The following is a 24,645-nucleotide window of genomic DNA, read 5'->3' on the forward strand; positions in this document are numbered from 1 at the left end:
GTGTAGTGGTTTATTGTGCTTTTCTTTCTATGCCACACAAGCTGCATTACAACATGTGGATAGTGCTACATTAACCAATGGATCTGATCTATACGATCATTGAGTATGTATGTAAATATTTTATTGTATATACACTGACTGGGCACATTATCAGGTACACCGTGCTCATACTGGATCCCCTTTTGCCTTCGGAAAAGGGCAAATTCAGCAAGGTGTTGAAAACATTCCTCAGAGATTTAGGCCCATATTGATATGATGCCATCATGCAGTTGCTGCAGATTTGTCAGCTGCACATCCAGACATTTCCTCTTCATCTCTGTAAACCCGAAAGATGGTTGTGCAGGAAAATCGCAGTGTATAATTCTATAAAGCATCTTGTGTGGCAATGTTCAAAGTTCTTCCCAATTAACCAATCATCTTAACCATGTCTAGCATGCGAAAATACATTACTGTCATATTATTATTAACATATTATATATGTGTTAACAATCCACTGGACAGGTGTAAAACAAAGTGACTTGTGACTGTTGCTCGACAGTCAGATGACACTTGTAACTGCAGCAAGCACATCAGTGGGCTGAATGGAGATGATGTGATGGCATAGCTAAAAGAAGTTATGTCAAGAAAAAGTAATTGGCAGTTTTTTGTCTCACCTTTTGTCCTTTATAACTTAACGTTCTCCCAAACAGGCACTGAAGCATTTTTCTTTTCCAGCACTCCTGGTACCCATCTTTCTGTCTCAGCACCTGTTCCACCCATAGAGACTGCTGCCTGCTTGCCAATATTGTGTAGTTCACTGCAGTACATTGTCAGAAAATCCCATCTCTGTATCAGTTTAAGAAATAGGGGTGTATGCATGTTTTTTGACAACACTGGAACTACCACAGCATCAGAATTTTTATAATAATTTATAACTTTTGGATGTTTGGATAATAAATGTCAGAGAAAGCACAGGTATCATTTTAAATCAGCAATGAAATCAGAAACGCATTTTATTGTTCATGTTCATGGTAGAGCATGTAGCATGTGGTAGACTAGCCTTGATAAAATGGCTTAATTGGGCCCGGCTGAGGCCAATTAGAAAGTGCTGCATGTGCCAGCCTAGGGCCACTAGGATGTTGACAAATCTGGCCACTGGGACATTTATTACTATTCGTATTTGTCTAAAAGCCAGCTGGAAATCTTATTCATTCATTTTTCTGCACAAACTGTGGGTAATACCAAATTGTTTCAAACAGGGGTGCAGTTGTTGTAACAGGAACTGCTTTACAGCAAAATTTTCAAGACAAAATTCAACTGAATTATAATATCCATGGTTCTGGTTCTTTAGCTGTCAAAACTTCAGTGTCATAGAGTAATAATATATGACATGTACATGTGAACAGCGAAAATCAGGCAATCATAAATGTTATTTTTATTTTGTTAAAAAAAAGATTTATTCATTCAGAACATGCAAGCACATTTCCTGCAATTCTTATTTCACACTCGGCCAGTTTCACACACAGTTACATCTGGAAGCTGCCCAGTGCAGCCACAGTCTGTGCTGAGATTAGTATTCAGGCCTCAAGAGAGTCATTGTAAAGGACACAGTAGTGGTTTGTGTTGCACAAATTTGTTTGGGTATTTCAACTTGCAACTTTTAATATCATTAGGCTTCGCCTACATCACCCGGGTTAAACATAATCATCTGTAATGGCTGCAGTGCACTCTCCAAGATTTCTGCATTCTATTTCTATGGCACTTTAAAAAGGCTGGGCCAAATTATATGAGGTTATGTTTTACACAGCAGTTATTCATTTGAAATTGTTTTGCTGAAGGGTCGGGTGGTAATGCAACTTAGAGCCATTTCAACAGCTTGTCTCTGCATGAATTCTTGTCTTTAGAGCAGCTTATTACCTTTTCGCTGCTGTATTATAGCCTGGGGAGGGCAAAATGTTGAGTTGGCGTTACTATAAGACATGGTTCTAGAAGGTTTTTACATCCCCTACAGTCTAGTGGGTATTTCAAATCACCAAAGTGTCTTTTGAATAGACAAATGCAATAGCAAATCATGCAGAGTGATGCCGAATATAAAATTTGTTTTCATACGTGCACAAATATGCTGTCAAAAGATTTGTGTCCTCCCACTGTTCAGCTTTCCTCTTCTGCATTTTTGCTTTGTTTGATAGTATAACATTCAGGAGCTACAGGCAAAACCTGATCCGAACCTAGATCTTAAACTGAGGCTGAGACGATAAAGTATGCATGTTCCCCTTACCAGCCTGACCCGAAGAGCTGCAAACTACTGAAAGAATTTCATTAGTAAATGTTTCAGCTGATGATTTAAGCCTCCCATTACATGAATTTCATAGGCTGTCAAAACACAGCAGAAGCTCAAACTGGTAACTGAGAAAAAGTATCAGAGTAAAACTCTGATGGAGACATCTCATTATTGTTTCACCTTATTACAGTTCATGCTTCTGTTGTCTCGACTGTTGAGACATCAGTTTGAGCTTCTGTTGGCTGATCAGTGGAGATTCCTACACAATTACTCCACAGAGGGGAACCCTGCTGTATGCTCTGTAGCCAGCTGAGTGAGCAGGACAACCTGCTGCCTTTCATATTAATTGGTGATAGCAGTTATGCCTGACCAGTGAAAGTACTGAAATACTTGGAGGTACTTCTGTGAAAGTCGGCTGTTAGAGCTCTAAAACTAATGCTCCACTGAACATCACAGGGGGTCCTTCTTCCTGTGGCTAACCAGTTATACAATTCTTCCTCTTTCTGCTGAATTAGTATATTTTATAAAGCATTTTTGTTACAGAGATTGATGTTTAATTTTGGGGGTTTTTTTATTCTAATTAGCTTCTGCCAAGTCTAAGTATTAGAAACTGATTTTTAAAAAAATCACAGATAAAGATTAACGTTCTGTGAAGGGAGAATTTACTGAACTGCCACATCCAATGCATAATCCCAAAGTTGCACGAAAGACAACCATGTTTAAATAACAAACCGCATATGAACACTTTGTCATCAGGAAGTCAGTGAACATATGGTGAAATGGATGCGCCCTCCGCAGTTGGTTTACCTGCAATTTGCAGTCGAGCCTCCACACTGATTCCTGCAGCAGCCGATGGTAGCTTGTTTGTTTCTAAAACATCAATCATAGTCACCTCCTAATGACTTATTCATTAAGTTCTCCAAAACACACATCTAGATGATGAGACTGGAAGGAGCATGTTTCAAGACACACAGTTGCAGAGTCTGCAGTCAGCATTCTGTGGAATTAAAGCCACTATTAATCAATTTTAGCCGAGCTGGAACAGATCCCAGACGCATGATCCTAAGAGCAAAAGACTGAGAAATGTGCTCTGTGAGTTTCTGTGTGTGTGTGTTGTTGGTGTGTGAAAGAGACAGGGTGGAGGGAGTGCAAATTCAAATACTAATGATGACTTGTAAACCACAGATAAACCGTGATGTCAGCACAAAGAGCTTTATAAACTGGAGAACAATTAACTCCAAAAATGTATCTCATTTTCTGGTTGAGTGACTTTCTGATGGTTGCGCACCTTCATATTGCAAGATAATTATTTTTATAATGGTGATTAGGAGCTTATTCCACTGTTGAGTCCACTGCAAATCACTTGAGATGAAAGAGCCAGTTACACGCCCAAAATATTGTGTGATTGGCACCATAGGAAGCGTCATGCCTTACACTTTATGTTTTCCGGTCGGGTAAGGGAATATTACTGTGATCAAGGGTGAATTCAAAGTGTAGCTCTAGGGTACAGAAAGCCTTTCCTGAGCTTCCTGCAGGGAAAGGACGACAACGTGTGTCCAGCTGTCAGGCTGCTGGCCTCTGAAGTGATACCCTGGGAGGGTGCAGTCTGCAGTGGGTGGTTGCAACACAGCTCCTGAGGTGGCCCCGTCAATTGGGTTATGACAGTGCTCTACCCCTATTAAATATCACTGTGTCCTTGGATCGTGCTGCTGTGCTACTATTATTGCTCTTACATAATAGAAACATTATGACTTCGATATTTTCTTCTTTTGAAGTAATCCATGCAATTTGGTGTAGAAATCACATGCGGCTCCAGCAGAATTGAACTGACCACGTTTGGAGGAGGGAAAACAGTTTTTTATGTTGAGGGAAGCAGATTCAAAGCAGCAATTTTTTGTGCGTTGTATGTTTGTGGATTGTTGGTCGTTTTTTTTAACCCCCTTGAAAACACTGACCAGTTTTCTCATTGGCAGTGAAATTTATTTTATTTTTTTTCATCGACAGAAACACATTTTTCATAGTCCAGAATTTTGCCACAGAATCAATTCTGCATTGCGTTCAAGACTCCAAAACACAGCTGGGACATCTTGACTGACATATGATACTTTGCTTTGTGAAAAACTGACACTGGCTGCCACATATTCCTTTGCGTATGCTTGGTTTATCATCTGTGATTTGGAATGAAGACAGGTGGAGTGAGTAGTGATTCTCTCATTTGAGGGGCTCTTGGCTGTGCTATGACACATGGATAATCCAACAAGGAATCAATCATTACATAGTTATTGAGGTAATAGGTGAGCAAATATGTTTCCTGGTGGCTGTCCTTATTATTCTGGGGCTAGTGGGGCCCCAGGAGACTGTAGAGCCAGATGGAATTGAAGTGTTGTCACTACTGACTGAACAGGTAATGAATTACTCCAGGACAAATGGGCCGCCACAAGGGAGATGAAGAATCCTACCACAAAGGGAGAGAGAGTGAGTGGCAGCATCCACCAACACACTTTTCCCCAATTTTATCCCTGTAAATTTTTTTCAGTCTAACAAAGAAGTAGTGAATGGTTTGAGGGTAAAAGAGTGAATGGATGATTCAATTATGGGGAACCCTTAGAGACAAAAACCAAAGGATCAAACTAAATATATTCAGATCCAAGCAAAGAAATTGTGACACAGCATTTTTTTTCCAGAATAAAATTACATGATACACGATAGTCAACCTTTCCAATTATAGAGTCCAACCCTTCCCACCCTCTTCTTTTTCTGGCTCCTGTTCTTGAAACCAGCTGATTTGTTATGACATTAGAGTAATGGTATTTCTCTGGTGACAGTCATTGCTAAGGGATATGATTACGCTGTGGTAATTATGATTGTTATTTCCAATCACAGCTGAATGGAGTCGGAGTGTGTTATTTCAGCAGCGCAGAAAGCACCAGAGTGACTATCTGCACTAGATGATTCTGATGGGGGCGATTCGAGATACAAGCGTTCTGCTGGCACAAGCACTGACAAATGCATTCTGTATTTCTGCAGGGAGACAGCAGACAATCTCACATTCTCTGCAGGTGGATCTACTGGTCGCTGAGACAGCTATATGACTTTGACAACACTTCAGTGGCTAGAGCACAGAGTAGTATGAAAATAAACAGCAAACTCGGAGTGTGATTTCTTTTTTTTTCCGCCTCTCTCTGTTAAACTAAAAAAAGCACACTGTGAATAATCTAAGAAAATGTTGCAAATTAGTTTTTACTGAAATCATCTGGAAACAATTTTACACCTGAAGAAACATTTATTATGTTGAAGCAGCACTGGCACTCATTTGAATTGTCTTTTGAATTGCCTGATTAATGCAAAACTATCACTGATTCCATTTACTCTTTTGGGAGGGGAGTTTCTAAAATTTTGGTGTTTAGCTGTTAAATGTTCAGAGTCGCAAATCACATTCCTGATGGTTCTGTTCAAACTTTGCTCCAGCGGCCACTTATTATGTACTGTAGTTTGTTTACTTTCAATAAGCTACAGTCATGGAAAAAAGAAAGTACACCCTCTTTAAGTTTTAAAGTTTTTTGCATAACGACATACAAATTAATCAGATGCTTAAGAAGTCTTTCACTTAGGTTGACAACAACGACCAGAGATAAAACATAACACTTGACATGTTACACTGTTTCATAAACATTGCCAAAAAACAGGGTGTATGTAGATTTTCACACATTGCTTCTCACTGTTTTCATAGGGATAAAAAGGGAAAGTAACAGCCAGGTGCTCCTAATAAAATCAACTTGATTAATCAGCAAGTAAAAACGTTTTGGCAGTTTGCTGGTCTTTCTAATTCAGGTGTGTGAGAACACGATGACAAGACAGAAAGACACCGGCAACCTTAAAGAAGCATTTGCTGCTGCTTATCTGTCTTGGAGGGGCTATGAGGCCATTTTCAAACAATTTAAAGTCCATCATTCCAGAGCAGGAAAGATTAGTCACAAGTGGAAAACATTCAAAAGGTTGCCAATCTTTCCAGGAGTGGACATCCCAGAAAACTGATCCCAAGGTTAAACTGTACAATGCTCAGAGAAACTGCAAAAATCCAAGGAGCTGCATATCAGACTCTGAAAGGCTCAGTTAGAATGTAAAATGTTAAAGTTCATGACAGTACAAATAGAAGAAACTGAACAAGTCTGGCTTGCTTGGAAGAATGGCCGTGACAAAGCCTCTTCTCTGCCTGTGCTAAGATGCTCCAAAATGCTGGCAAATCTCGATCAGCTAAAAAAGCAATTTTAAAGAAAAGCCAAAATTCGTCCACAGCAATAGGAGAGACTGATACAGGAAAGCATTACTTCACTGACTTGAGACCATTACTTCAATGTACTTGAAGTAAGGGCTACCTTGTGTATAATGACACTATGTAATATGCCATGTGTTGTTGTTCACCCTAGGTTCTCTTTACCTCATTTAAGACCTGCTAAGAACCAGATTATTTTCATTACCTAAAACATAAAACGATAGAACTGAAGAAAGGTGAACCTTCTTTTTACCAAAACTTTAAGTGCTTATTGCTGATGAAACACACCACATTTCTACGGTAGGTGACCATGTCACTGTTCCTACGCAGCTCTATAAGTTCTTACCAGTGTTGATTAAGTACCATTAGTTTAGTTTTATGTTCAGTGTGTTTCTAGCTCAAGCTGGAAAAAAACAGCTCATATCAGCATTACACTAATTGCAAATTAGGCTTTTAATGTTGTGCTATGTGAAACATAGTTGTTCCCATTAAACAAAAAAATAAATGGTTATCTGAGGTTAATAGCCCAGCAGCCTTTTTGAAATAGAGCGAACACATTAAGACTGAATCACAGCTGATGTGACAGCTCTGTTGTCCCCACCTCACGAGCGAGTGGAACTGCTAACTAGTGCTTAACAAGTGCTAAATGCCAAACTAGTGATCCGTTCAGTGACAATGGTGATTCAGTCAATAATGAAACTTCACTGCTAAAGATTTTTCCTGCTGGACACGTTTAATGATCACCAGCTAACTTTGCTTATCTGTCATGTAGTCCTTAGCACTGCTGGCAGAAGCACCAGAAAAATAAAATAAGGGCTGCAAAAGTTAACCAACACAAAGATGTTGAAGTTGATAACTAAACATAGAAGAACCACAACTACAACAAAAGAGTTTTGTAGCTCTTTGGGAAACTTTTGGGTAATAACTGTCGCATAATCACAATGAGCAAGTGTTTTCATGTTAAACAAAGTGACACACAACATTGATTCATTTTATAAAGAAACTGATTGAAAATATATTAAAGGATGTTTTTTCTGAAAACACATTCTTAAAACATGAATTTATGCATAATACTGTGCAAAGGTTTTGAGCCACTCATCATTTCTTTACATTTTGCTTCCATGGGGCCAGACTTAGTTGTCAATGTTCTCCGGACTAGCAGTTGTCTGGAAATTTTTCTGTGAACATTGGTTACTTTTTCACTCATTTTCAGCCTGGTCCTTGTACAGTAGCAGGAGCAGAATGATGTTGTTGTTGACAGGTGACCTGTTGAGGGTGTCCCCTGCCTGTCGCCCTATGGTAGCTGAGGTAAGCTCCAGCCCTCATCCCGCCAACCTGACAAGGAATTGAGCCATTTGCCAAACATGTTGCATATCTCTGCATGGTGTGCAGTGTGTCCTTAAATTTGAGGAAACTTGTCAAGTGGAGGACAAAAGAAGAAGAATCAGACCAAAAAATGATGAACAGTATCTGAATTTTAAGTCCTTAAAAAGCAGAGAAAACCTGAGCGATGCCTCTGGCCCTGACTCATCTACTGTTCACCAAAACTTCAAAAATGGTTTCAATGGAAGTCATCAGTGTCAGGTAGCCATTCATTACGAAGGGTATGACAGATTACATAAGAACCTAACTAGCATATATCCAAAAATTTTGTTAGTGCGAGGTGTGAAAGATAAATTATAACAGGTGATTTCATACAACAAAAATCATTTATAATTTATTCATTTTTATTTTACTTTACTGTTTTACAAAAACAAAATACTTGAAGACCTGTTTCCCTTTACAGGAGCTGGAGTGGGCAGTTGGCTGCATGTAAAAGGTCGGAATGGCCAAACCTATGAAATGCCTGATGTCCCAGGTCACTCTTTCTTTCCTTATGCTTAGTTTTTGGACATACTTCCAGTTTGACAGAACTGACCACTAGCCAGATCTCCACACCTAATCTCATGTTTATTTGTTTAAATAAACAAATTAGCTTTTAAGTGAATGTGTGTGCGTGGACTGCTTCTCTTGTTACAAGCTTAACCATGTTTGTAACACTACCAGGATACACACTCTGAAACATCCTATGCATTCTGTCATCCGTCTGATCAGTGGACCTGACTATGCCTGCATTCTTGCTTGTATAGTTTATGACAAGTCAGTCCAGTCGCATGTGAAATAGGAATGAGAAAGTGTTGTTTTGAAGCAAACGAAGTATGGCAAAAAGTGAAAGCTGTTTTAATCAGTTTCCATCCTGCTTTTTCTTGCACGATTGAACAAAGTATGCCAATGAGCACTGCGCTTAATATCACTAGCATACATATAGTAATCATAATATAAGAGAAATACAATTCAGTTCATGTAACCCTTTCATGAAACAGTACTCTGTTTATTACAGTACTCTGTTTATAGTAACCATCGTCCTTAATGTAAATATGTAAGAAAAATTGTGTATGTTTCTGTTCTGTTTCCTGTGTACTGTTTGTTTGTATATGTGTCTTTCTGGCTGCTGTTACAACCAAATTTCCCCTTGTGGGACAATTAAAGGATTATTCTATTCTATTCTAAATACTGTGTTACATGAAAAAAGAAAAGTAATCATAAGCCAAGGTGAGCTTGCAGGTTTTTTCAGGCTTACAGCTTCCATGAACAGCTGGCATCAGACATGTGAACTGCCTCCTTGACCTTCTTTCAGGGATCTTCTGGTCTCTGGTCGATGAACTTCAACCCTTCCCACTTTTGGTGATGTGCGCAGATTTGCTCTGGCGCTGTCCGTTTTTACTGTTCATGCTATTTCTATTCGTTACTCTTATAAGCAGGGAAGCATTCTGAAAACTCAACCAGACCTTGAGTTGAGATTATTGTGAAGCTAAGAATGCACTATTTGTCCCTTAAGTTGTAAAATCACAGGTACATTCCATTTGTCATTATGTGCCAGGGTAAAATGGGTAGCATTTTAAAATACGGATGAAAAAAATATTCTTGTTTTTTCAAACTCTTTGGTCTGTTCTCAACCATAAGGTGCTATTGGTTTTCTTTTGAATACGTAGTGTCTTTTCGTTGTATCTTAAATCATGCTGTGCTTATATTTGTAGTTTCATTTCATCTCGTTTACATTAAACAGACTTTAAATCTTCAGCCTCTCGCTGTGACTTTTTCCAGCCACTTGCATGCATAAAGACTCTACTCAGCAGATGTTGGTGCTACCAGTAATGAAAAGAATCAGTCTACCAACCAAATAATAATTTACCACCTCTATCCAGTCAGCATCTGCTGAGCAATAAATATAAATTGCTTAAATTTGCTAGGCATGTTAATGTAACTCACCATCTGTACTAGTATACCTTTAGTTTTTTTCTGCAGTTTCTATGGCTGGCACGCGTGAACAGACAGATGCACGACTTACACTTAGCAAATAAAACACAGACAGAGAGATGAACATACGTACACAAATACAGTATAAACTATTTAAAAGAAATGCTCACTCCAGCATTTTTGCTAAATTGAAAGTACTGTCAAATATTGACCCAACAGAAATATCATGTCAGACATTTCCTCTTTTCTGCACCAAAAATATGTGCTCTCTTCTATATTAAAAGCAAAAGTTCCTGCTGCAGACTAAAGCAACGGTGAAGCAGAGAGCAGTGTAGCACAACACAGCTCTCAGAGTGTGTAATGAAGATAAATTAAGACGTTTTGTTCGTGGATACTGCTGTGCTAGTCCAAATGCTGAGGATAGCCATCTCCTTAGCCTTTTCTTGGGAAATTGGGATTCAGTCGGCTGCAACAGAACATACCACGATACAAACTACAGATGTCACATTCTGACAATGTTAGAAGTGCGAAAGTGTTCACTCCAGCACTGACAGAAAGAGACAGACTTGAAGGAAGGAAGATTATGTAAAGAACAGGTCCTGCCAAGTAAAATGACTGATCAGAGACGTGTTCCAGCCATGCTGTTGATTTTACAGCTATAGTACTCCGGCATGTGTCTTAATCATAAATGAGAGTGAGTGAAACCCCTCAGGAATCTGCCCAAAACAATTTAAATCCATCATTCACAGCTTAACATGCTTCCAGCAAGTCCACATCAAAGTTAATTATTGTATTTGGAAGAAGAAGGCAATGTGGCGCTATACTCACAGATTTAACCCACCAGTATTAGTTTGGCTTAACAGTTAAGAAAGTTTTCGAACCTGCCATGCAAATCATGGGACATGTGTGTCAGGTTCTAATTTTTAATCCTTTTCTTGCTGCAAAACACCACCTCTCTAATTACATGGCATGGCTGTCTTCTTAGTGCCAACAGCATGTTGTCATGTTGTCCCCCAAAGCTGTAATTACAGTTCATATGAAAATTAGTTGGTTACCACCTAAATGTCTACTCAAGAAAAGAACAGCTCTATTAGACTGGTGCTAATGGGGACCAAACACAGATTATCAGTACTCTTGAGGTTTGTAAAGACTGGCTGAATGTCTCCTTCCTCCTATATAATCAAACATTCTAATGTTGCGTGTTTGTTCCATAGCTGTAAAGATGCAACATATGCCTCTTTACTGACAAACAAGGCATAAATTTAACTTGTGGTGGTAGAAAGCAGGGTAATAGGGTAATAGGTTACACTACAACAAAATAGTGTAACCGGTAAGATTCAAAAGTGAGGCATTGCTCTTTAAAAAGTTAATTCCATTTGTGTTACTATCAAACTTTGGATCAAAGCGCCTCCTCTACAACCATAATAGCATATTGTTCATACAACACTGAAAAATACTAACTGATTGATATTTCATATCCTCTCATCGAAAATAATCCGCTGACCGGAGGTAACGCTCTAAAATGATGATGTGTAAGGTAGTACACACAAAATATAATGGGCTTATCTTCTGACAATTCATAATGTACACTATCAGGAAAGCTCTCTAAACGATGTAAGTGCCAACAAGTAAAGCTGTAAAAAGGACCCTTAAACTACTTCTTCTCAAAAGATGTGATCTAAAAGCTGATAAGAGCTACAAGCAGCAGAATGGATCAATTGTGCAATAGGAAGAGCATTCACTCATGGGTACTGTTTAATTAATGATGGGGGATATAGATAGGCTGTTAGCTCCATATTGTCAGTCAAACACGCACAGCAGAGGGTGGCAATATGAGCTAAGTAACTGATATGTGAAACAGAAGGCACTAATCTATACTCTCTAGTCTAGAACCATTAATGTTCTGTTGAGAGGATGGGGATGCTGCCACATGACACACAATTTTTTTTTTGTTTTAAATGCAGAAAAACAAACATTATAATAAATAATAAATATATAGAAATAACATTCATTTATTAACGATATAATAAAGTCTTCAAAAAGTATAATTTTAGGTTGTGAAAAGAGCATAAAAGAAGCAGTTGCACAGAAATGAACTGAGAACCCATGTTTAATTTTAAATAGAAGACACGTCCCACCAGACATAACTCAAACAAACGCTCTTTTCCACCAAAGGATTCGCCTGATCTTACTTTGAAGTTCAGTGAGGTAGTAAAGCCTATTGATCCGGGAAGTCTGCATGGATCTGAAGTCTATCATGATCATCAATAAACACTTGTCCTGTCAAACAGTCCCTTGACAAGGAGTCAAACATCACCTTCAGCTCTTTTCTTGGTTTGTTAAATAATTGGTTTTTCATTTTTGTTTTCAGATTCAGTATTAGTTTTACTATTGATATGGTTTTAAAATCTGGCATCAAAGGGTGTGGATCTGAGGGAAAAACCAGGCAACACTACATATCCTTGAACCTGCTTTATTGTCAGTTTGGTCTCTAAATATGACCTGAATTCACAAATGTAAATCCTGGAGTATAAAATAAGATTTTAAAAAATGTGACTGACTTCATAAACTTATCATGAATTTACTAACCTCACAGATCAAGAGAGCATTTTCTATCGACATCTACTAAGACTTCTTTATAGAAGAATCTCCACCTACTGGTCATTACAAAAAAATGCAGCTTTAAGAGGCTCTACATTAGTTTTACTTTTCAGACCCTAAAGTTAACAGGTAACAAATTTTCCTGTTTAAATGAACACAGCGGAACACCAGGTGTTTGATGAAGAAGGAAAAAATAAGCTTCAAGTTAATTTTGTATTTAAAACTTTAATCTGCGAAATTGGTGAAACATGCTAAGCCAAAGTTAGCCATTTGCTACATACAGTAGCTGTTTAGTGCTTAATACCTTAACAAGGTGAATGTTAAAAATAACGATGAAAAAAAACATTTTTGTCATATTTCACAATAGGCTAAAAATGGGGAGAAAATTCAGCAGCAAGACTCGACTGGAAATGTATATAAAAATTAGTTTTAATAAATTATCAGTGCCTTACACATGTGTTAATGGGGCTGTAGACGTGTATGTATTACGGTAATGAACAAAAAGGGGAGAAACCCAAGTCAGCATTATATGCGCACTCTTGAAAAGAGGGGGTATATTCAGCCATTTACAAAGCAGGTTTTTTCCACCCCCACTTAATCAACTTCAGCATCAAAGGGACCAGCAGATAGAAAAGCATATTCCGACCAAGATCTTTGTACAGTGGCAGAAACCGATGCACTGATGCAATGCCACTCCTTATAACTATCTAAGGGCCACCTTTTTTTCCTCAGCACCAGGGAGATGGGATGCTGCGCTGCAGACAGAGCCTCAGCCGGCTGCAGCGGTGGAGGCTGACAGAGAAGAGACTAAACCAAAGCTACGTCCAGCACGACGCACGGCACATCCAGTAAGCTCCCCGAAGTCGAGGACGAGCTTTCACGCTTCTAGGGGGTAAAGAGCTCGAGACCGAAAGAAGTGTACCTGTTTCCTGCTGTTTGTGCTTAAGGATGTGCTGTTTGCGCTGACTAACCACATAGAGCGGCAGAGAGGAGGACCCGGACTTCACTGGATATAACCGCTGCCATTCCGTCGTTTGGGTCAGCTACCACAGCAGCTATCACCCGGAGACCGAGGACGACTTTTTTGTATTTCCGTGAGTATTTTAAAGTATTTCACTTTACTCGCATTTCTTTTATTTTTCCCATCGATTGTAGAGCTGGATCTGTAAGAGCGAACGCGGGTTGTCTAAAGAGAGACAAGTTCCGGAGATTACAACCTGGAGATATCCATGAAAAACATAAAAATAAATAAATAAATAAATGAAAACCTGTAAGGAGCTGAATAGTTTTGGGGGGTGCATTTTAGATTTCAGACTGTCCGCTTTGCTTACTTCCAACCACGCTGCTTCAATAACTTCTACCTTTTCCAAAAGAGTGACAGAGTCAAAATTAAGCATGTGGGCGATGGAGCTGTTTCAAGATGCACAAAACACACAACAAAGTGTCAAATTGAACCATTTCAGCTGCTCATCGCGCCTGGGGCTAGCTGAAATAATGACTTCAGTTTTGAAGTCAAATTAGCGGTGTCCTACAGTAAAGCTTCAGCAGTCTTAAAAAGAAAAAACAATGTGTAGATTTGAGCTCTAGCATCTCAAATGGGTCCATTAAATGTTCTTTGTAAGAAAAAGAGCTACACTGTGAGGGCAGGAGAAGATCTGTATTTTTGGAGGGAGGATTGCATTTTTAGGTTAGAATAGAACAGGAGGCTTCTAACACACCACTTACCACACAAGTAGACCCATAGGAATTATCCAATCAGAGATATGCAGATTTGCCAAACTCTAATTTTGCAGCTTGGCTGTGTTGAATGCAAAGTGTAATAGTATGGTCTAAGTGCACTGGTGACAGTTGGTTGTCCACTGTGGCTTTTAGGCTCACAGACTTGTGTTTGGTCTTATTGATGTGTTTGGATGGTGCACAGAAATGAAATGGCTATTATTAAGCAATTACTCAATTAGGATATGTTTTCTTTTCTTTTTTTTCCCCCTTAGAAGTTTGCGTGACTTTCTTCTCAATGACAGTAATTAGCCAAGCGGTGGCAGAAGGAATTAAGTCTGTCAAAGAAAAATGCACCCTTTCAAGGTCTTTCTGCTGTCAGTAACTCCCCTGCTGCTTGGGGTTTTCTTCATTTTTGCCACTCCGAGGCACTAAGAAACAGCACTGTAATAATTTAAGGTCACTAAGTATGTCAATACAATATTTAAGAGTCATAAAGTTTTAAATGATGAGCCTCTGGAACATTTTTTTTTCTAAAAATATAGAAACTAGTTTTTTCTGCATCCTTCAGTGGTTCCCAGAAGCTGACATGTAGTAGCAGATGTTCAGATCTGCTTTGAAGGTGGTAGATGTTCATATGCAGCATGTATCTGTGAAGCTCAAGAAAAAGACAGACATTTTCCAACAGTAAAAAAACAAAAACAATAGTTCTTACTCCATAAATTGTAAAATTGTGAAATATATGGCATTCGCTTTATTGACACCCAGCGTGTTACATACGCAATGGTGTAAGTATAGTTTGTGTATGTGAGAGTGGGATATGCTGAAAGAAAAGTAGCCTTCTCTCTCTGATTTGCCTCATGAATTATTCTAAACTCTGTGGCCTACGTCACATACAATACACCGTGGCAGAGCTACACTGCTTGCAACATGGATGCAGTCAATATGGAGTTTTACTACAATGTCAAAAAATTCAGGCAAATTCAGCAAAACCATTTGTATCTTTGTTTTCTTACAACAGTGGCTTTCTGTTTTATTTTCCCCTGATTCCAACTGGTATATTTCACTCTCAGCATGAGGCTCCACTTTAACAAACATGGAGCATTTATGACTCAAGGAAGCTTTCCATATTTCACCATGAAAAAAAAGGGTAAAAAACAGAAACCTCACCTAAATATAGGTCAAATTTAACACCAATAGCTAAATAGCTTTGAATTATATCTCTAAAACTGTATAGCAGTGTTACAATCATATAACCCACATCACAGTGTGGCTCTATGGTTTTCTGTTAGTGTAATAGAGCATCCATTAAGACTTAATGATGGAAGTATAACTTGGAGGCATGCTTGGGATTTCAAATGTCCTATAATTTGCCTTAATATTATTATAGATGTATATCTATATTTCATAAGCCCTATGTGCTTAAATGATTGCCATATCAGTTCATTGTACAGCTGGGTTTAATTTCCTAAGATTATCTGAAAATGGCTCATCTCACCAAGAGATGTATAGTTCAAGTCACCAGATGCAGTAATCAAAAGGAGATTCACCTGCATATCAGGGGGAAAGGTGGAGGGAACGCACAGCTGTGCTTGTTTCACTTGGCATGAATTAGAGGTTACCCCTATCTTTATCATATGTAAATCAGTTATTTGCTTGCAGCGCATGCTTTAAAATGTTTGTAAATCCACATGGGGGCAGGTGCGAGATGAAATGCAAATTAGTAAATCGGCTAACCTTGATTGAAATGAAAGATGTCTTGATGTTACAGCTGCCCCATCCTCCTAAATTAAATGACTATTGACATGGGCCAACAGACACGCATTTAGGGTATGGCTAATTAAAAACGACAACTCTGGTGAAGGCCTTTGAGACACTTGGGGGAAAAAAAATGCATATCAGCAGTGACAAGAGAGAGGCTAGGGATAGAAATTGTCTCACCACCCAAGGGAATCATATTTTCACTGACAAATCTGCAACTAATAAAGTGAAAACGGACAAAAATGTTGTGCGGAGCACAAGTGGCGCTCAACATGTCCCTGTAGAGTGTTGTGAGCAAAGCTATTCAAAGGATATCACACTATATCCTGCTTTATTGTATAGAGCACTCTGAAGCTACTTCTATGGTGACAAAAGCGCAGTGAGGCAGTGATAGGAAATTGCTGAGCATCCTCAAATATATAAACAACATGTTTTTCACTGTCCAGAGGATGCAAGGGCTTAATTTTGTGCTCAAAACATAATCGTGACTAACAATGTAGGCCCTGGGAATATTCCATACAGTGATTTGAGATGACATGCATTTGTTGGATTAAAGAAATTCCTTTTAAGAAGTGTTGGTAATCTTGACAGTGGCAAACTCCTCTTTGGCTGTCTTCCTATCTAGCACTTTGTTTGTAAGGCAGGCTGGTCTAGCACAGCCTGGAAGACAAACATCCCTCATGACCCATCTGACAACTTAATTTATATAATTGCTTAGAAGCATCTGTGTAACAAAGACTGACTTTCAGCACCCTCATCCACTTGTCACGGTTATGAATGACTTGGATTTGATGTCCAATGAGTCAAACAGACAATCTTAAGTCGCACTGACATTGCAATGCTAAAGCGTGTGTGTGAACAAAATAAGTACTGTTAATTTGAGCGCAGTTTTGCATCCTTCAGCCTCGTATCTTCATCTCGTATGTACGTCGCTGCTTTGATCTGACTCGTGCGCTGCAGCCAGGAGGTTGTACAAAAACACCACGCACCATAACAATTGTGTGAGTTAGCAGTGTGTAATTAAAACAAGTGACGTGACTGCATCAACCTGGGGCTTTCCTTTCTTGATTTCTACTGCTTTCAGAATGGCTAAAATAACTTATTTTGGTTTGCTAATATGTCCCACAGCCTCAGGTTGGTTAATTATGCTGCCCTGGTATCATTTGTCTTTGGGCTGTCCTCAGTGTGTTTAATTTGAGCAAGTGATCTGAAGATACCTGCAGGCTTCCTCTGCGCCACAGCTTAAATATGTGCTTTTAAAGTGTTAAAGGTTATTAACTGAAACAAAGCAATGCATTTATGAAGTAGTAGTTGAAATGAAAACAGGAACACACTTGTAATCAAAATATGGGTCTCTCATTAGTTGAAATGGTAAATCTAGTTGATTATCGGGGCAACAAGGCAAACCTTTTGACTTCATTGATGAAATCTGCGCAGTAGCACCCTGTACTCAACATGTTACTTGCGTGCTGAAATAGGTGTAAGGAAGGACTTTGTCAGTGAAGCAAACACCAAGTATTTGCAGAGATGGTATGGAGAGAGTAGTGATGATGGTGGGGAATAGCCCGAGGATGGAGTGTTTTTCAGTAGGCAGCTCCTGATTTTATGTGACAGTAAAGGGCCTTATCTACCAGGGCCATGATGAAGCACAACACTCTTTGATTTTTTATCTTCCAAACATCTAACAATCTCATGCTCTAGACAGATTAGTGAGATGAAGGTGTAAAAACTGGCTATGCAGTTTCATGGGAGTCAAATACAGGGTCTAAGGCTATATCTGCATCATGCTGATAGTACAAAATGAAAGATTAGCTGAATTTAGTGACACTTTTGACTTTCATATGAAAGAAAGTAAAATTTGATTATATAAATAAATAAAACATTTAAAAAAATATATGTAACTGGTAAACGAGTTTGTGTTTGTCAGATTGGGAATGCATTCAAAAGTGTTATAACGACAGACAAAAAGGGGTTGCTTGCAAGCTATGTGTATAATCTTCAATAGAATTTGAGGCATAATAAGTCATTGTTACCTAAGATTCATAATTTTATTTGCATTCTTTTTTATACTGTTATATATTTAATTTTTGTTTCTCATTACCTCAAGCAGGGCATTGATACGCCAAATGATTCCTAGGAGGCAATTTTTTTATGCCTCACTTAAAATTCATTGGAGCTCACACCAGACTTTACAGCTCCATATCTACTCCTGTGGTATCTTAATAAGTCTTACCTCCAAAGACACGGAGAGCATGAGCAGTGTTTATAGAAATCAAAGGAACACTGAGAAACCAGTGATTTTAATGTAACATTTCACAAGTCCTGAGGCCGCGCCCATAAAAGTAATCCAGCGCCACCCCCATCAAAGTAGTTCCCTTCTACACCACTTGCACCTATTAAATGTGCGTGATGCTCTCAGTTATTGGAAAACTGCAACAGTCTCGGAACTTTTTAATCATGTCTTGAACATAATTAGGTCGAATTACCTTTCACATTTTAATCTTTAACCCTAGTGAAAATGTCTTTAGGCCCTGTTGCTTAACGGCTGTTTTCTAGCTCGTTATTGCATTAACGATTTTTATGTGCTGTGTTTTCTCTTGTAAAAGTTTGATTGGAAATGAGGAATCATCTTGAGAACAGTTTTGTTTGACTTGTGCTGTATTTTTATATGCATGTTTACACCATTGATTCTAATTGCAGGTTACTGTCAGCTCTTTCAGAGTGCAGACATATTCTTTCCAGAACAGTAACCTCAGTAGTTCTTGGACACATTTCAAGTCAAGTCCTTCGTAGCGTCTGCTCCTTCATGATGAACCTAATAGTAGGGATTTTTCCAAGGGAATGCTGTCCATTAAAAGAAGAGAGTGTTTTAGGGTCACCTTTCTTGCATGTTGAGTTGTTATATTCCACTCTCATGCCTCTTTCTCCCAAGAGATGAAATGTGTATGGAGGAATCTGTTGGAAAACAACTGAGAAGGCTGTTGTGCTTAGCCGTCTTGTGCAGTACCTCACCATTCGGTCTCCTGTGACAGCAACAGTGAATTTATTCTATTCTTATGAATGCATAAATTCTGAAGTATTGTTTTGTTAGGCTATGATATAATGGTACTCATATGAATGGGCAAGACCTGATCTTGGGTGATTTTCATTTTCTGTACCTAACTTTGAACTTATATAAACACGTTAGTTAAAGTCAATGATCTTGGGATTGTGTGATAAAGGAATTCAATTTAACACACTTCAGTATATAGTATCCATGGTGTTAAAAAAAGGCTTTTTTGTCAGACTTAATAAGAGTAAAATGTCTTCCAGATATTAGGATGATGTGAGGATTCATTAGGTGTTGGGATAAGACAGACCCACTGATGCATTTTACAGGAAATAAAAGAAAGGATGCTGTTCTGTGAAGCATCTATACAAAGCTGCTATTGTGTTGTGAATGCTGATGTTTGGGTTTACACCATTTCTTGATATCAGCTGTCAGCTTGCTGTGAGAAGCATTGCAATGATACTGAAAAAAATACAAGCGAGATTAAATATTTTATTTTTTTCCTTTTTTGCATTTGGTTTCATTTTCATTTCTTTCCTGCATTTCACAGTAGCTATACCATTACTTCAATATGTGCAATTAATTTATATGGTTTATATTTTAATTTTCAAGTCAACGTTATCCATTCTTAATATCTCTTTAAATTGTAATGCTGTTATGCTCTTAATAAAACAATAAGATAGGCAACCTCTGAGCACTGGGTGAGAGGCTGCTGGATTGTTTCATTTTCCAGCAGTTTGTTGGAACAATGAATGCTGCAGTTAACATAATGGGAGATTGATGAGAGATGTGACAGAAAGGGGGGGGGGGGGGGGGGGGGCTACACAAAAATGAAAATGCCAAAAGTGCAGCCTGTGAAAATAAAACTGGCCAAACCTTTTTTGAAAAAGTTCCGAACATTCACTAAGCTGTACAACTCTACAATTATTGACTGTAATTCTCATTCTAGCACATCATAAGCAACTCCGATTGTTCGGCAACTGAAGGCTTGTAATTAATCAGCTACAGTACGTAGAACATCTGCTGTGCAGGAGAGAATCTCTGGTCTGAAACGCACACACTTAGATCTACAGTTTCTAGGTAATTGAATTAGTTTAGCTTCAAAGGGAAAACATTTATGGGATGGTTTCAAATGGTTTAAAGGGCCATTCTCTTTTTTTCCAAGTCTTATTCTACTTACCACAAACTGTTCTGTGGTAAACAGATTAATTTGTAATCAAGCCTCAGAGTGTCTAATCTAATTTTCTGCGTTACCTAAGCATATTTAAAAACATGCAGAGAGCCATTATAGTGAAGGAATTTTCAGCCTGTTTCTTTATCTCAAAGACAAGCCCGAGAAAGAGTCATTGCTTACTGTCGTTTGTTGGAAATCTTTTATTGCTCTTACAATTAGAGAGCACACAGTCTTCAATTCGAGCAACATTAAGTTCTAGTAGTATCTCCTTTGTTATTTTCTCACTCTGTGTGGGTGAGGAAAGGATGAACTTTCAACATGGAGTGGAGCACACACTGAAAACAGCTGGAGTGGTGAAATCAGAGCAGAGGAGAGAAAAGCAACTAAAATCACTGATTTTTTTTTTTTTTTTGCATTGTGCTAAAAAAAAAAAAGAAGTGCATATAAAATTGTTATTTTTTCTTTTTCCTCATTTAATTTCTTTTTTGTATGTATGTGAATCTACTGTCTGTCTGAGTGATCAGAAAATGTTGTAGTAATAAAATCTGGATTTAGCACTTCAAAACAGCAGCTTGAATTTGATTTGGATGTGTCTGCTGGTTATTACTATTGTCTCAGTGGATCATGTTTCTTGTACTATTTCATTTTTTTCTATTATCTGATAAAAGGAAACATAAATATATGTTAACAATGACCATTTAAAGGGAATATGTACTATATTAAAATATAGTATATGTGAGCAGAGTAATGCAGCAGTCAGATTATTCACCATTCATGTATATTTTAAGACCACTAGCCTTAGCCTTAAAACATTGTGAGCCCAAGATACCTTTGTCAGCAGACAGGTGTTCTCTGTGTTTGACAAAAGTTAAAAACAGACTGCAAAAAGTAAAAGTAAGTGCATTAGGGCGACAGGCACCGTGCACCCTGGACAGGTCTGCAAAAGTCCATACATGGAAAATTTGTGCAAGTTACCTTCTGCAGACTCTCTTGGTTGTGAATGAGCTGACTAAAGTTTTTCTTTCTATTGCAAGTGCAACAGAACAGTTTTTTAACTACACTTGGAGCTGGATATATTTCTCAGGGATTGCGAGACTTACGTTTGTTTCACTTTTCCACTTGGTAAGTAACCAAGAGGACTTAAAGCAACTTAAATGTTACACAATGATAGCTCTGAAATAAGATCCTGTAAATGACAAGTAAAATGTATATTTAAACCAAGTTCTGCAATAGCTAAAAGGTATAGTGAACTTTTAATTGTAAAAGTTGTAATGTAATGCAATGAATGTAAAGTGCCCAGGAGGTTACATCTAAATGAACAGGTTTTCTTTATATATATACTGGCTCAATCAATCACATAGTAGATAAACCATACTAAGCTGAATTCTCCTATACAATAGTTCACGACTGGTTTACAGTCAGGTAAAGCCCTTTACACAACAGACGTGTAAAATCAGTGGAAATCAGACTCACCTATGCCTAATGCAGCTGTTCATAGCGGCGGCATAATTTGGCTGGACAAATATGAAGCATTTGTTTTTTCAAACCATATTCAATTTTTCAGATCCGAATAAAGAGATCTGACAACTGCATTTGGCAATCATCTTTCTGCTGTTTTACCTCAGAAACACAGCTGGATGCAGCTCTGTGTCAATCGACTCTCTAAAATTATTTCTCTGCAAATCACATGTGGTCCTAGCTGTCCCAAGAAGAGCTCAAACTTCCCCACTGACATTCTGAAAAATGTATGAAAGCGTCCACGATACAGCTTCAACTACATGATCAAACCATACAATTCTGCCTGTTGCTGCCTTCCCCTGAGAACTGAATCTTGTTGACTTGATTTTTTTCCACTGTGCATTTTTTAATATGAATTTTCTGCAAACATGCAATCATTTGATGTTTTATATGCGTTACACGATGAGTTTAGATTCAAAAATTTGGGAAATTTGTGCAGTTTTTTTCATAATAAACTTGGTTTGTAATGGTATTCAAATACAAAATAGGACGGAATAATTAGGACTGAAAAATGAAGCCCACCAAAATACCAGTTTATTAAAAGCATTGCCTCATTTTGAATTTAACATGTCTTTAATAAGTTGGGACCAGGACAGCAGAAGGCTGGAGAAGTAAATGGTTAATATAAGAAGCTTTTACTGCATTTTTGCTATTTACTAAGTTAATTGACAACCGGTGAGTAACACGACTGGACATAAAAAGAGAATCTTAAAGCTGTCTTCCCAAGGTCAAAGCTCATTAACTGGATTGAGACAAAGTGAAAAACTGTTTTTTGGACAGACAAATTGAATTTTTGGTTTGGAAAACATTAACACTACATTCTCTGGACTAAGGAGGAGAGGAACCATCCCACTAACCATCAGCATGGTTTTGTAAAAACTGCATCTCTGATGATATGGGGGTGCATCAGTGCCTATGGAATTAGCAGCTTGCACAGTGGTGAAAGATATATATGTGATTTAGAGCAACATATACTCCCATCTTGATCTGTTTCAGGGAAACCCTGCACAGCAAAATCTCCAGTGTTAATTTAACAGTGTTAAATATCGCATAGATTTGAAAATTCTTTTGTTCACTTTTAAAATTCTGAATAATTTAGCACCCAGCTATCTTTCTGAACTACTCCACTTATACAATCCCAACAGAGCACTAGGGATGGGGATCGTTTAGGTTTTATCCGATACCAGTACCAAACCGGTACTTTTGAAACTGTGTCGGTGCTTAAATGGTGCTCGAACTGGTGCTTAAAGAATGGAGAACAAAAACTTTGTCATGTTTAGCTGTTTTTTTGTAAAAAGATAACAATGTTAGCCTTTTCTGCAACTATAGGGGATTTATGGCATCACTCTTGGCTGGAAGCAGTGCTTAAACAATGGGGGGGAAAAAAAACACCAACTTTGTCCAAAAACCTCTCATGTTTAGCCGTTTTCCACTTTTTCTTTGGTCATTTTAGCCTTTTTGGCCAGGGTGAAGGGAGTATCTGCCATCAAACATGAAGACGGCCGCATGTAACTATGACGGTGTTTGGTAGTTCACCTTACATGCATTAATTTAATAACGTGGTTAGCCTACTCAACGTAAATTACACACGAACAACATTAAGCTACTCACGCAGAGAAGAACGGCTGCTGCTGCATCATCATCCGTCATCATTTCTGCTACACTGGCAGTGCTAGGGGCCAGGACTCTCCTCTTCGGGTTTTTGGGGGATGTTGCTAACTCCGGGTCCGATAACAGGCAACCCACCCGCAGTAGATCAAATACGGCGCATTTCTCGGCTTTTAACAAAATGCTATACGTCGCCAGGTGTTTCATCAGATTCGAGGTGTTACCTCCTTTGACAGTATCACAGTATCACCTTAAAGCACTTGTTGCAGGCTGCTGAGTTTGCATCTTTTGCTGTGAAGTACAGCCAGACTTTTGACCGCTTCACCCTGGGCATTTTTAATCTGTAGCTCTGCTCTAAAAGAACGTACGTACCTGGTCCCGCCTACTACGCTCGCAAAGGTAAAATGATTGGCTGGAATCCAAAGTGTATGGCATCTCAGGGAAAAAAAGAGCACCGAAATAAAGCACCGAAATGTGCGCTGCTTTTTGGTCTGGTTACTATCGTTTATGTCAGAACCGGTGCCATAATGGCACTGGATACTGGTACCCATCCCTACAGAACTCTTAAATCGTCCAATCACATGCTCCTAGCACAACCTAGGTCTCGATTGAAGTCGAGAGGTGACCGGGCCTTTGCAACCGTGGCACCTAGGCTCTGGAATAAACTCCCTGTTCATATTCGTACTGCCGAGTCTATCCAGTCTTTTAAATTACGTCTTAAAACGTATCTTTGTACTTTGGCTTTTGATTCTAACTAGTTGGCTGTTCTAGCTTGTTGTGTTGTTACCTATTGTTTGTTGTCCTGTTTTATTGTTTGTTTTAATGGTCTCGTGCTTTTACTGACTGTGAAGCACTATGGTTAACATTGTTGTTTTAATATGTGCTATATAAATAAAAAAAATTTTATTTGATAATTTATTATCTGGAAGTAGGGTGTGTGTGCGCGCGTGTGTGGCCATTTCTTATTTAGATTTACTGACTGTTCCATATACTTGTGAAAAGCCTTGTGTTTTCAAAGTAGCCAAGACAAAGGCTGAAATGCTTTAATCATGTTGATTATTGTTCATGGTCATCTTACAACATCAGCCTCGGGTTTTCCTACAATACAAATCTATTTTTGAACCACAGTTTCACTGGTGCAACATAATCAAATTTGCATGAACTATTATCTGTAATTTGTTCATTGCGATTAGTGATCCCGCTTTAAAAAAATTAGAAATAGAAATTTAGTTGCTTATATGAACTAGTATATAGCATCACTGTGTTCTCCATAGTAAAAATGAAAGCACTTTATCACTTTAGGATCTGGACTGTTGAGATCAGATTCAAATAAATTGAGGCTTAATTAGGTGTATATATCATTGCCATAAATATTACCATAGGACTGC

At 38.4% G+C, this 24,645-nt stretch overlaps 1 protein-coding gene across 6 annotated transcripts in view; it reads left to right on the forward strand.

Annotated features, from left to right (window-relative positions):
• The first annotated feature begins 12,484 nt into the window (after positions 1 to 12,484).
• cntn5 (contactin 5) overlaps positions 12,485 to 24,645 on the forward strand; it is a 114,980-nt gene continuing 102,819 nt past the window's right edge. For 4 of the 6 annotated variants that reach the window (XM_082503532.1, XM_082503535.1, XM_082503533.1 and 1 more), the window contains exon 1: positions 12,795 to 13,525. The gene's annotated coding sequence lies outside the window, so the exon portion shown is untranslated. Of the gene's footprint in view, positions 12,561 to 12,794; positions 13,526 to 24,645 lie in introns of those variants that run through there. The other 2 variants (XM_082503530.1, XM_082503531.1) reach the window with 2 other exon arrangements.

Source organism: Aulonocara stuartgranti (genome assembly GCF_965226115.1).
Source record: "Aulonocara stuartgranti genome assembly, chromosome: 14".
Classification (NCBI taxonomy): domain Eukaryota; kingdom Metazoa; phylum Chordata; class Actinopteri; order Cichliformes; family Cichlidae; genus Aulonocara; species Aulonocara stuartgranti.